The sequence below is a fragment of the Chelonia mydas genome, chromosome 13, assembly GCF_015237465.2.
Source record: "Chelonia mydas isolate rCheMyd1 chromosome 13, rCheMyd1.pri.v2, whole genome shotgun sequence".
Lineage (NCBI taxonomy): Eukaryota > Metazoa > Chordata > Testudines > Cheloniidae > Chelonia > Chelonia mydas.
In genome coordinates, this window is record NC_051253.2 from 23,982,447 (window position 1) to 23,997,027 (window position 14,581).

The 14,581-nt window shown below is 43.2% G+C and overlaps 1 long non-coding RNA gene across 1 annotated transcript in view; it reads left to right on the forward strand.

The window, feature by feature from the left end:
- Window positions 1–1,025: 1,025 nt before the first annotated feature.
- Window positions 1,026–14,581, forward strand: part of LOC122462767 — a 60,297-nt gene continuing 46,741 nt past the window's right edge. The window contains exon 1 of the long non-coding RNA XR_006285516.1: window positions 1,026–1,276. This is a non-coding gene — a long non-coding RNA (uncharacterized LOC122462767). The remainder of the gene's footprint in view (window positions 1,277–14,581) is intronic.

Sequence of the window (14,581 nt, forward strand, 5' to 3'; positions counted from 1 at the left end):
GAAAAGAATGGGTACCAAAGGGAGAAGAGAAGATATTATCAGAAACAGGCTGGAGACAATAATATAAAAGAGAGGAGTGGGAGAGAAAATGGTTTTGCATTTGCGATGGCTTAAAACCAAATTCTCAGGGCCTGATCCTGTATTTCTTGCTTATCCAGAGCCTGATCCAATGTCTACTGAAGTCAATGGGAGTCTTTCTTCAGTGCTTAGGGAAGGCAAGATCTGGTGCCAGGGCTGAACATTCTGAACTGTGAGGTCATGTGGATCCTGATCTGAACTTTGGACTTCAGTCTCCATCTTTGGTTTGGGTGCTAATACCAAGTCAGATTAAAATAAATATCTGGTCGCCTCCATCCCCCATGCACACTCAGAAGGATCTGTTAAAACTGATTAAAAATGAACACAGTTAAAACACAAATGAACAAATCCCCATGACCCATCCTAATTTGTTAAGAAAAGAACCAGGATCTTTACATGAGATATAGGATAAGTCTGGCACTGTAGATGCTGATAAACATTTTGAACATGGACACATTGCTCATACAGTCAGATAAGGTTGTGAGGTTTCTTTGCTCATTGTCAGCTTCTAAGAAAGTGCTTAATAAAGATGTCAGACCCTTTTCAGTTTCTGTATGGAAACAAATAGCTAGACAAGGCTGACCCGTTGTGGGGCTGGAGTGGGACAGGAAGGCTGTATCTTTTATAGACACATGTAGAAAGCTTGAAAATACTTGATTCCTCCAAAATTCCAAGAACCCATTAGCTTCCCAGGAGGTTCTTGCAGCTTTGGGGGATGTGTGGTGGAGCATCAGGGTGTATGCTGGAGTTTACAAACCCCATACTGAGTACAGGGAGGGGAGAGGAGAGTCTCCCCCCAGGAAATGAGGCTGACCACACCCCAGCACAGCTGCCAAAGTTGCCAATTATGGAGGCAGGCACCCACAGCTGGTGTCAATAAGGAAAACAAGCCTAGTTATAAAGGCAGTAGAACAGCATGAGATGAGCCCTATACCAGGCTACTTCTTAGAAGATGAGAGGGAGTCAGAGGAAGAGTGCAAGCCCTGGAGTTTTAAGGCTGTTTGACTTATTTTGGGTTAAGTTGATAGACTGGGCTGACTTGAGGTGAATAGCGAGACCAATTTAGGAGAAAGCTGGGACCTCTAGAGAGACTTTCCCGGGAGCAACTGACAGGGTGTCTGTAAATTCACTGTGATTCAGTGACACTGTGATTCAGCCACCAGGACAACCCTGCACAAGAGATTCTTGGGTTGCTCAGGTAAATGAGCCACAACAGGGGTTTCTAGTCTATTTGCATCTTGGGACTGCATGTTGTTAACCAAGGTCAGTGCTGTGCACGGAGTCTAACATTTATACTCCGTATTGATGTACAGTGCTGCTGTATCCTGGCTTATTGGGAGTTCCTTATAGCATAGCACTGAAACTTTATGGCAAGGAGCATAAGATAACTATGGGCTTTACAGATCATGTCTACCCTGTGTATGCAAATAGCACTGACATAAAAACCCTGGAGGCCTGACCCAGTACATAGTGTGGCCTCAGTATAACACTAGGGATGGGCTCTCAGAGGGTGAGGCAGTCCTACTGTTGTTGTTACAAAGTCCTAATGGAGAATTTGGTCTTGCTTTCAGCAAAGTACTTAAGCACATGTGTAGTCCTTTTGACTTAGTGGCACTACTTGCATGCTTAATGTTAAGCACATGTTGAAGTGCCTTGCTAGATCAGGACCCAGTTTCCTAACCCGGCCTAATAAACACATTGAGTTTAATGAAACTATACATACTGGAAGCTAACACACCTGGGTGGAAGAGTGCTCTCCAGGACATTACAGCTGCCACTTAAACATAGTTTATGAAAGATATTAACATTAACATCTATGATTTCTTCCTCCCATCACACAGCACAAATCTCAGGCTAGTAAGCTTCCAGCTTTAGCTGGGCTCTGGTTGCACCCCTCCACACCATGCACACATATACAAATATTGTTTATTAGGATGCTTTTCATCATAGGCAAAACAGACCCCAGGCTTGCCTGTGCCTTTGAATTTTAAATGCTACTTGCTGAAAGCAGAGGGGGAAAGCAGCGTACAGCACATTGGAAGCAAACAAGCCAGCCACATTTACATGAGAGGTGCTCTTTGACTCCTGCTTAAGCAGGTTTTATTGTTTCCTCCTCCTGTTTGATCTCTGTTCTTTTTAGGCACCAGGAGTTAATCTTTTATACCAAAAGTAAGACAAATGAGTGGTAACTGTTCCCAATATTTTTTGTACAACCCCAGGGAAACAAAGCACCAAGGAGACCTAAACAAAGAGCTCCACTTACATGTGTGCATTGTATCAGTGGTGACATTTTGATTTATTGATACTTGGGTTACATCTCTTTGAGCAAAAGGGCCTGTCTCTGCCAGGTGGGACGGAAAGGCAGAGGCAATTACAAGATGTGCGGGGTGCATTGTGTGGAGTGACATTTTGCTTTATAGCTACATGGCATTGTATCACGGGGAACAAAAGGTTAGAATGCGGCAGGACTGACTCAGGGAACAATTGGACATGACTGAGAAGGCAAGGAGCTGCCCTTTCACTAAGGAGATGCTAATATGTGGAGATACTGAGATTTCTTTCAATCTCATGCAACATAGGCATTACTTATCCAGTCCCTGTGTAAGCAGAGTCAGTGGAGATTCAGCTTATTCTGATACTGAGGTACTCAGACCATGTCTATATGGGGACACTCAGGAAAAGTTAAGACAAATCAACTGACAGTGTGAAGTTTATTACACATAAATTGAAGTGTGTTAAATCCACTGTGTGGATGGTTTCATTTAAGGAGGAAAGTAGCCTTTATTCACTGTAGCTTACTGATGAGCACGGTACAAATGTTTAGACTCAGAGATTTTTTCAATTCTCTCCTCTTCCTTGATTACTAATCCCCAAACTCCAAGTTTCCTAGTATTTAACAAGAGGGCTGGATCAGGGCTTTACCAGCCACTGCCATAGAAGATGCGGGCAGAGCAGCCTTGAGAGGAAGGATGGTCTTGTGGCTAACACACTGGGACACAAATTGAACTGGCTTCAGTTCCTTGCTTGGTCATGGACTTCCTGGTGCCCAGAACTGGACATAATACTCCAGCTGAGGCCTGAGTAAAGTAGAAGAATTACTTCTTATGTCTTGCTTACAACACTCTGGCTAATACAGTTGCGTTTGTTTTTTTATTTTTTTGCTTGCAACAGTGTTTCACTGTTGACTCATATTTAGCTTGTGAGCCACTATGACCCGCAGATCCCTTTCAGCAGTACTGCATCCTAAGCAGTCATTTCCCATTTTGTATCTGTGCAACTGATTCTTCCTTCCTAAGAGGAGTACTTTGCCCTTATTGAATTTCATCCTATTTACTTCAGACCATTTCTCCAGTTTGTCCAGATCATTTTGAATTTTAATCCTATCCTCCAAAGCACTTGCAACCTCTCCCAGCTTATCATCCACAAACTTTGAGTGTACTCTCTGTGCCATTATCTAAATCATTGATGAAGATATTGACCAGAACTGGACCCGGAACTGATCCCTGTGGGACCCCATTCAATATGTCCTTCCAGCTCGACTGTGAAACACTGATAACTACTTTCTGGGAATGGTTTTCCAGCAACTTATGCAACCATTTTATAGTACCTCCATCTAGGTTGTATTTCTATAGGTTTTTTTAATAAGAAGGACATGCTAGACCGTATCAAAAATCTTACTAAAGTCAAGATATACCACATCTACCACTTTCCCCCATCCACAAGGCTTGTTACCCTGCCAAAGAAAGCTATTAGGTTGGTTTGACATGATTTTGTTTTTTGACAAATCCATGCTGACTATTACTTAACACCTTAATATCTTCTAGATGTCTGCAAATTGATTGCTTAATTATTTGCTCCATTATCTTTCTGGTTACTGAAGTTAAGCTGCCTGTTCAGTAATTCTCTCGGTTGTCCTTATTCCCCCTTTTATAGATTGGCACCATATTTGCCCTTTTTCCAGTCCTCTGGAATCTCAACCATTTTCCAGGACTTTTCGAAGACAATCGCTAATAGCTCAGATATTTCCTCAGTCAGCTCCTTGAGTATTCTAGAATGTATTCCATCAGGCCCTGGTGACTTGAAAACATCTAACTTATCTCAGCAATTTTTGTCAGACTGGAAGAGGAAATCCTCATCTCCTAGCCTTCACCTACATTTGGAATTGTAGCACAGGCATTGCCATTAGCAGCAGGGACTAGCTGTCCTAAGTATCTACCCACTGGGTCTGGGCAGGTTTGTGACTCAGGGCAGCTCACCTGTGCCACCGTTGGTGCTGCCTTTGCTACTGCAGCTACACGACTGTCCTCAGTGTGCTGGCTTGATGAGAGCTGGCCAGAGTACGTCTAATCAAGCTGGGAATCACACTGCTAGCTCCAAGTGTGGACATATGGCGAATGTGCTTCCTGTGACTTGATTTATGAGCACACCTGTGAAGTGACACTATGGTGGTGATGCTAGACTGGTATTTAAAATTAGGTGGCCTCTTAGACAGGAATGTCCAGCAAGTCCAAACTGCATAGATGCGTGATTCTTTGTACCATGTACTGACTGGACTGGGCTTCCAGGGATTAAAATGGCAGTGTTAATACCAACAGCCTACTTTGGGTTCTCTTTGAACCTTTCAGCTTCCCTGGCAATATATTTTCAAGGACATTTTGCTTTTGTGTCTGTGAACAGCTGTATCTCTGCGCAGATACACAAATGTATGTCTTCCTTTGTTGGCACAGTCTGAGTAGTCGTCGGAAGCAAGAGGAGGAAGATGTGGGGAGGAAAGAACATTCTCAGAAAAGTCCTGTTATATGCTGGTCAAAATTCCAGAGTGCAAATACTTGAGTAACCTGCTGACTAAGCGTGTTGTGTCCTCCTCTAAGGGTTAGACCAGACAGAGGACAAGGACTTGCTACAGCTGCCAGCTGGCAGAGTTATTCCTTTAGTGCATGTGGTTGGGGCTTGTGATAGTTCCAAATTGGCACCCTGCTGACAACCTATGGTGGAGGTCACTACATTGGAATAGAAAGCAATTTAAACAACACATTGTACTAATTAAAACTTAGCTCCTTCCATGAAGCCTTTCCCATAATCCTCTGAAAAGATGTCACTTATACATAAATAAATGAATGCAATACAGCCTGCACTGCAACAGCATTTACTCCTCTGACCCTGGGTCCTATGCGCCTGATTATAAGATAGACTGCAGCTACCCCTTGCAGCTGCTCAGTGGTGACAGGAGGCAAAAGGAAGCCCTGGTGCCTCCTGGGAGGCTAGATACAGTCTCGGTCCTGGTGCTCTCTGTGCAAGGCTAGTGCTAAAAGTGATGCTAGTATAATATACAGGCTTAAAAAATAGGATCATGTTTCCCTCTAGGGGAGGCCTTGGGTTGCCAACTCTGCAGGATTGTCCTGGAGTCTCCAGGAATTAAAGATAATGTCATGTGATGAAACCTCCAGGAATTCATCCAACCAAAGCTGGCAACCCAAGGCAGGCCCCAGGGAGGATAAGATTTGATTACTGATGTTACTTCTTTAGCTCAAACGATAGCAGCTTTTGCTGCTGGAGGTCATGTGTTTGCTCCCTCTTGATGACTCTGTATTTGTAGCAGTGGCTTGTTATCCTGGCTTCCACAAGTGGGTTGGGGAAGGTGCCTTATCAGCCACCAGAGCAGTAGATATCCTGGAAGCAGACACCATGGCTCCTGGTCCCAGGGACTCCCTGGATCACTCCGCAGGATATCTTCATACCTCAGCTAACATAAGTAGTGGCTAAGTCCACAATGTCATCCTTAGAATGCAAATTCCTTGGAGCAGGGAGTGTGTCTTGTGTAGAATACTGAGCCCATGGGTCAGTAGCACTCAGTGAGCCATGTCTATAGCAGCTTAGTTCAAAGGCCTGATAGAACTTTTGAGGGGGGTGTAATTAGAGTGAATTAGTGGCAGTTTGGGGAATAGAACCCTGATCTCTAGACTCCCAGACTCCTGCTCTAGGACATGCTGCCTCTTCCATGAATGAAGGTGGTACTACACATAAACTGGAACTACACATAAACTGCTTGAATAAAGTAAATCATTTCCCAGATCTCTTTCCTTTCCCATGGGTTCCAAACTAAAACGCTGACATGTCTGGCAGTAAACTGTGCTTAGATTTTTGCTGATTTTTTTCCAGGCCATTACCTGCCATTGTATTGCTCTGGCTTCCCCTATGTGTGGGTATGGAGAGCACAGATGGAATACTTAGGGATTTGGAACAAGGTCTCCAAATGGTAACATGGACTAATATCTGCAGAGAATCAATCCAGGTGAACACAGAGGCTCCAGCAGCAAGCTCCGCTCTGTTGTAACAGATCATACTGTACTGTCTGATCCTGCTAACAGCAGCAGGATTCTTGGGCTTACAGATAAAGCTGTCTCAATCCTTAAAGCCGAGTTCACAATTTTCATTTGAAAATCACCTTGAGTAGGTTCAGAGGGTCTGGAGTATAAAACGGTTCAGGTTAACCTGATTTTCCTCATGATTGATTCTCATTGTGAATCCATTAGCAAGGACTCAGGTTGGTGGTTTCCTAGATGAGGCTTGCCTTGAAGCAGAGTCCCTCACATGCACTGAGTTACTCCAGTCCTATTATCGGAGGCAGGGGGCTTTATTTCTGAGAGTCTCTTACCCTTCCCACTCTCTGGATGTCCCAAAGACCTTATGAAAGGAGAAAAAAATGATTTCTTCCCCCTCTTCCATTTCGTTGCTGTCAATTAAATTGAATTTATGGCATTTTCTCTGTTCTGTAATTATCCCCTGAGATTTATTTCAGATTGTTCAAGAAGCCAATTTGCCTCCAGAAGTTGCTGGCTGCTCAGTGGAGTTATTGCTGCAGATTCTGATTTGCTAGGAAAAACAACACATTTCATTTTCTTTTTTTGTTTATATTTATTGAGCCAGGTGAGGGATCCAGGGAAATTACAACCTCTCTTTCAAAGATATATGTGACCAAATTTGTCCTGGACCTGCCAAGTGCAGTGGTCCATTAGGACAAACTTCATCATAGATCACTTACAGCTTTAATTAGCCCATGTGCATGTCACATTTTGAGAGCTCTCCTGTGGGGCTAGACTGTATAACAACTAGTTTGCATCAAACTGAAACCAGCAATGGTCAATAGGTGTCTGCTGTTATGAATATGCATGAGGAGTTCAAGTACCTTATCTGAGTGCTGTTTTCAAATAAGTCAGACCAGAGAAAGATCAAAGAGAATACACTGAAGTTCAGCATTGATATATTAGGTGGTGAGAGTGGGGGAAGTGGGGTTACAAACTAAACGAGATCCTGGTTCTAAACCTGGACTTAGTAACATGCTCAAAGGGGATGATATTGTCCCATAAAAGGACTCAAGCATATTTTCGCTCTATTATTTTTAATGACCTTGTTAAGGTGAGGGACTAATAGAACCAGCCAGTAGTAGGAAAAATGAACCATATCCATATCCCTTTGAAATCACAGGCATCTTCAAAGGGAGTGGGAGTAGGAGTAGGCTCAATGTCAACAGACTTCTGAAAGCTCCCACATACAGCTTGGCAAATACACTGCATTGTGGATTTGCAGAGAGCTTTATTGTTCCAGTGTGCCCCCCTCTCCCACTCCTTACAGCTCTGCCAGTGCACCTTCTTCCTGCCTTCATATAGAGATCTGTGCAGGCTGCAAAATTTGGATCAGGATCCAATGTTTGTACTACCCCCAAATTTGCTGATCCAGGAATGTGCGGTTTTGGCCACAGTAAAGACCAGGACCACTTGCAAGATTTAGATTCAATTTTGGGTTGGGATTTTGAACAATCCAATAGTTTGTCTCTTGGGATTTTTGTTCAGACTCATATGTAATTTCCAGAGCTGAGACCAATTTAACTCCTTCCCTTATTTCTATGCGTTTTTCTTATGTGGAACTAGCGTAAAGCCCAGGACCCTTAACATTCCACTAGTCCTGTGAAAAATGAGTGTCTTGGAATGGGAGATCATTGTTGTTCCATCCACTAAACGGGGATCGTCTATTCCATAGTCTGTCTGATTTTGCTCATCATTGCAGAAGTTCCCATGGTCTCTGTGGAGACTGCAGGCTGGAGCTCTGATTCAGATGTCTCTGTTGAGCAACGAGGACAGATAGTCCTGGAGCCTTGCCGTTCCATGGTTGCAGCGGTAATGGGAGGTTTGTTTGTTTGTTTATACAGAACACAGTGTTACTCAATGAAGTTCATGCTGCAGATCAGAACATCCCATATGCAATACATTGTGTTCACTATAAGAGACCCATTTAGTTTCTCTCATCATCATTTGCACTTTTTCTTTGCAGAATGAGGCTTGTGTATTTTTCGTCACATTGGGAAAAACCTAGACTTTTTGGTTTACAGAGATCAGGTGCCAGTGCTTGCCAAGGCCCTTAGGCCTCACTGAAAACTGACAAATGCATAGCCAGAAACAAGTTTGGCTCACCTGTGTGTTCACATTGTTAAAATAGATGTTAGGTTTATAAGAATGTGTTCAGTGTTTGGACTTTATGAAATGCTTGTGAGTGGCTGCATTGCATTAATCTCACTTATACCATCATATCCCATGTTACAAGGTACAATTTAAGAATCATAGAATCATAGAATATCAGGGTTGGAAGGGACCTCAGGAGGTCATCTAGTCCAACCCCCTGCTCAAAGCAGGACCAATCCCCAATTAAATCATCCCAGCCAGGGCTTTGTCAGCCTGACCTTAAAAACTTCTAAGGAAGGAGATTCTACCACCTCCCTAGGTAACGCATTCCAGTGTTTCACCACCCTCCTAGTGAAAAAGTTTTTCCTAATATCCAACCTAAACCTCCCCCACTGCAACTTGAGACCATTACTCCTTGTCCTGTCCTCTTCTACCACTGAAAATAGTCTAGAACCATCCTCTTTGGAACCCCCTTTCAGGTAGTTGAAAGCAGCTATCAAATTCCCCCTCATTCTTCTCTTCTGCAGACTAAACAATCCCAGTTCCCTCAGCCTCTCCTCATAAGTCATGTGTTCCAGACCCCTAATCATTTTTGTTGCCCTTTGCTGGACTCTCTCCAATTTATCCACATCCTTCTTGTAGTGTGGGGCCCAAAACTGGACACAGTACTCCAGATGAGGCCTCACCAATGTCGAATAGAGGGGAACGATCACGTCCCTCGATCTGCTCGCTATGCCCCTACTTATACATCCCAAAATGCCATTGGCCTTCTTGGCAACAAGGGCACACTGTTGACTCATATCCAGCTTCTCGTCCACTGTCACCCCTAGGTCCTTTTCCGCAGAACTGCTGCCTAGCCATTCGGTCCCTAGTCTCTAGCTGTGCATTGGGTTCTTCCGTCCTAAGTGCAGGACCCTGCACTTATCCTTATTGAACCTCATCAGATTTCTTTTAGCCCAATCCTTCAATTTGTCTAGGTCCCTCTGTATCCTATCCCTGCCCTCCAGCATATCTACCACTCCTCCCAGTTTAGTATCATCCGCAAATTTGCTGAGAGTGCAATCCACACCATCCTCCAGATCATTTATGAAGATATTGAACAAAACCGGCCCCAGGACCGACCCCTGGGGCACTCCACTTGACACCGGCTGCCAACTAGACATGGAGCCATTGATCACTACCCGTTGAGCCCGACAATCTAGCCAACTTTCTACCCACCTTATAGTGCATTCATCCAGCCCATACTTCTTTAAGAGTTTGCTTTGTAGCTATAAAAGTGTTTGCTATGAAATTGGAAACCTCCACAGTCAGGAGAGAAGCATTACCAAGTGTGAAATACTAGTTTACTATGAGAGGTGTCATCTCCTGCCCAACAAAAGAAGTCCTGTAGATGCCAGACAAACCATTGTGGAACACTGGTAGACAAAAGACTTTGTTGATTGCTCCCTCAACACCCATGAAGAACGGACATGCACAAACCCTCACCGCATCACAGAGTTTGAACTCTGGGGAAAGGGAATAAAAATACTTGACCAGAAGGCACTGTGTCCCTATGCTGGTTGGACTTCAGGGAGAGGGCAAGACTTCTAAGCATAAGCAAGGGATCCCCAGATGTTTAGCTTGGGCTAGCCCTACAGGACATGAGGCTCTTGCATGTTATTTCTATTATTTTTTGGAATCTAAGACTATAACTAACTTTGTCTGTGTTTACCTGCTTTAACTTTGTAAATAACTCTTGTTTATTTTTCTTAGTTAATAAATCTTTAGTTTATTACAGGACTGGCTATAAGTGTTGTCTTTGGGATGTGATCTGAGGTGCAATTCACCGGGAGTAAGTGACTGGTCCTTTGGGACTTGGAGTAAACTGAATATTATTGAGAATTCGGTGTAAGAGGCCATCTGTCACAAAGGCAGTCTTTCCTGGGTAGCAAGATAGACCGGAGTGCCCAAGGGGACTGTTTATGACTCTCTGTTAAGACTATAACAGTGCTTGAGGAGTTCACACTTGAGACTTTGTTGGTGAAATCTAATTATAGAACACAAAACCAGTTCGGGGTTTGTGCCCTGGTTTGTAACAGTCTGCTCTGAGGTTGGCACCACGTTCATGAGCCACTCTAGACAGCTTGATGGGGTTTTGCAAATAGTTCTGCCACTTGTACTCTGAGCTTCAGATTTGATGGAACCACAAACTCAAAATGAAACATGTCTGAAACCATAATGCTTAAGTGGCTTTGGTGTGAAACCATGGACTGGCCTAATTCTGCCCAAAATGTGGCCCTGTCTCATGCAGAACTCAGCCCTGGTTTATGATCCACTAAGAAGCTCTCAGCAAATCTAACTGGATTTTTAGACTTGTTAGAAGTTATGAAAGTTTAACACCCATTTAATGTTAGTGGTTTATATACTGTGGATGTGTTAATTCTCCCCACCTTCAAGTCAGCAAATGGCAGTTCCAGTCCCATAAACAAAACTGGGACACCTTTAATTGGCATTGACACTGCAGTACAACACTCATGGATACTATGCTGTTAGGCGCACCAATGAAAGAAGTGGCAAACCAAAGTCCCTTGTACTTGTTTCTGATGGCGATAACCTCATTATCCCAGCCAAAGTACTTGTGTTTGGTAAAACAGGTTGTGTTGTCCAAGGCAGAGTGTGAAGTATTACGGAACACATAATGGCTTCTCTGTTTGCCTGCAGTTAACTGCAGTCATAAGTTATATATCTTATTTCTCAAGGCACTTTCTATACCTTGGGTATGAAAGGCACTAAATAAAACCAAACAGTCTTCTTTATATAAGTAATTACAATACAGTGGTCAGTTAATATGCAGAGACTAAACTCTAGGCTCAAATATTCAAGAGGTTCATCTATCGGCACTTATTTTAGATTAAGCGTGAGTTCTTCAAGGTGATGTTGAACAGCCCCATGGTTAACACCGCTCTTCCCATTTTCATGCTTCCTCTCTCTTCTCCTTCTGTATCTGTTGCATGCTCACTTCTTTCTACCTCTCTCCTTTGTTCTTTTCCTCTTCCACGTTTCTGAAAGTCACTACCATTGTCTTTGAAGTGGAGAAGAAAGAAGAATGTGGAGTGGCAGCAGAACAAGGAATCTGACTCTAGGCAGACTACAAAGGAAACAAGGGGCTCTCTTTCTGTCTCAAGGTGCTTCATATGAGCTCTGGGGGGAATTCCTCCCTGTCATTTATGGCCATTTGTTGCCTGCTGCTACCGCTGCTTGCTTCCACCAGACATGTAGCTTCATGAGGAGTTAGCAAGCATACAGGCTCTGTCATCCTCCAGTGCTCCAGAGGTTATTCTCGCCATTCAAAAATGCTATGCTTGGAGACTTAGTCATCAGGCCAGTCTTTGCTTAACTTTCCTATCTGTTAATCACAATTCCACATAAGGAAACAACAAAATGCCCACATCAGTATGAGATCATGGGTGTGGCTCAGACCATAGCCTCTTGCTATCAGAGTACTTTTTATTTATTTAAATAACTTAGTGCTCCCAGTGGCACATGGGCCCATCACAGAGAGAAACAAGAATCAATTTATCGCTTGGAAAGGTTTTTTTAAAGGTATAAATTAGGGCAGCATGTTTTCTTTTAGTTAAAGTTTTCCCCATAACAATGAGCTCTGCATCACAATCCACATTACAGCTGCCTCTACAAGGAGCTCCATCTTTTGTCATAGACACAATGCTTGTACTTAGTGTCTGCTTATGGAAAATGCCTGAGCCTCTTCAGTGAAAGCATCTTACTCCACAGTTATTCCTGACACTGTCAACAAGATAATTAGTTCTTCTTACATTTCATCTTTTTCTATGTACTTGCAAATAACTACCAACCATCCTGGAATAGTACCACCTTTGAAATCAGTTAGCACCATACTGGCAGTCTTCAAGCCATTTTTAAGCTGCTCACTTTTATCTTCATTCATATGTTAGACTATGAGCCCAATTCCTTGGTGTCCTGCACTTTGCACAATCACTTACACCAGTGCAAAGTGGATATAATCAGAACGGTAGTGTCTGATACCCACTTTGCAGTCACTGCAGATATATAGTGAACTGGTCCTCTGAAAAAAGAACAGGAGTACTTGTGGCACCTTAGAGACTCACAAATTTATTTGAGCATAAGCTTTCGTGGACTACAGCCCACTTCATTGGATGCATAGAATGGAACATATAGTAAGAAGATATAGATAGATACAAATACACAGAACATGAGAAGGTGGAAGTAGCCATACCAACTGTAAGAGGCTAATTAATTAAGATGAGCTATTATCAGCAGGAGAAAAAAAACTTTTGTAGTGATAATCAAGATGGCCCGTTTAGACAGTTGACAAGAAGGTGTGAGGATACTTAAATTGGGGAAATAGATTCAATATGTATAATGACCCAGCCACTCCCAGTCTCTATTCAAACCCAAGTTAATGGTATCTAGTTTGCATATTAATTCAAGCTCAGCAGTTTCTTGTTGGAGTCTGTTTTTGAAGCTTTTCTGTTGCAAAATTGCCACCTTTAAGTCTGTTACTGAGTGGCCAGAGAAGTTGAAGTGTTCTCCTACCGGTTTTTGAATGTTATGATTCCTGATGTCAGATTTGTGTCCATTTATTCTTTTGCGTAGAGACTGTCCGGTTTGGCCAATGTACATGGCAGAGGGGCATTGCTGGCACATGATGGCATATATCACACTGGTAGATGTGCAGGTGAATGAGCCCCTGATGGCGTGGCTAATGTGATTAGGTCCTATGATGGTGTCACTTGAATAAATTATGTGGACAGGGTTGGCATCGGGCTTTGTTGCAAGGATAGGTTCCTGGGTTAGTGTTTTTGTTGTGTGGTGTGTGGTTTCTGGAGAGGATTTGCTTCAGGTTGAGGGGCTGTCTGTAAGCAAGGACTGGTCTGTCTCCCAAGATCTCTGAGAGTGAGGGATCATTTTTCAGGATAGGTTGTAGATCTTTGATGATGCGCTGGAGAGTTTTAGTTGGGGGCTGAAGGTGAAGGCTAGTGGCGTTCTGTTATTTTCTTTGTCGGGCCTGTCCTGTAGTAGGTGACTTCTGGGTACTCTTCTGGCTCTGTCAGTCTGTTTCTTCACTTCAGCAGGTGGGTGGTGTTGTAGTTGTAAGAATGCTTGATAGAGATCTTGTAGGTGTTTGTCTCTGTCTGAGGGATTGGAGCAAATGCGGTTGTATCTTAGAGCTTGGCTGTAGGACAATGGATCATGTGGTGTGTCCTGGATGGAAGCTGGAGCCATGTAGGTAAGTACAGAGGTGAGTAGGTTTCCGGTATAGGGTGGTGTTTATGTGACCATTGCTTATTAGCACAGTAGTGTCCAGGAAATGGACCGCTTGTGTGGATTGGTCTAGGCTGAGGTTGATGGTGGGATGGAAATTGTTAAAATCATAGTGGAATTCCTCAAGGGCTTCTTTTCCATGGGTCCAGATGATGAAGATGTCATCAATGGTCCTCTGAGTTAACCACAGGTTTCAGAGTAGCAGCTGTGTTAGTCTGTATCTGTAAAAAGAAAAGGAGTACTTGTGGCACCTTAAAGACTAACAAATTTATCAGAGCATAAGCTTTCGTGAGCTACAGCACCACTGTATGCATCCGATGAAGTGAGCTGTAGCTCACGAAAGCTTATGCGCTAATAAATTTGTTAGTCTCTAAGGTGCCACAAGTACTCCTTGAGTTAACCACGTGTCTGGTCTACAGAAACTTTTTAATGAATTGTGTGATTGTTCTTTTTCCTTAGAAAATTTTAAAACAAATATGGACACAAGACAGCATTGCTTCCTTAAAATAATCAGCAGCAGAGAGTGGCTTCCTATGCTGTGTTGTGCAACATGACACTCGAAAACTCACAGAAACAAGATTGCTTGATGTGTGAACAAACTGTGAAAAGGCACTTGACTGGTTCTGGAACTTCCACAGCTCTCTTGTCAAATGTTCCTTTTGTTGATCGGAGCAAGGGTTCCTAGGTTATGTTTGAAGTTGACTTTTAACACTGAGTGGTTGGGAATCCAGGCATGCTGAACAAAA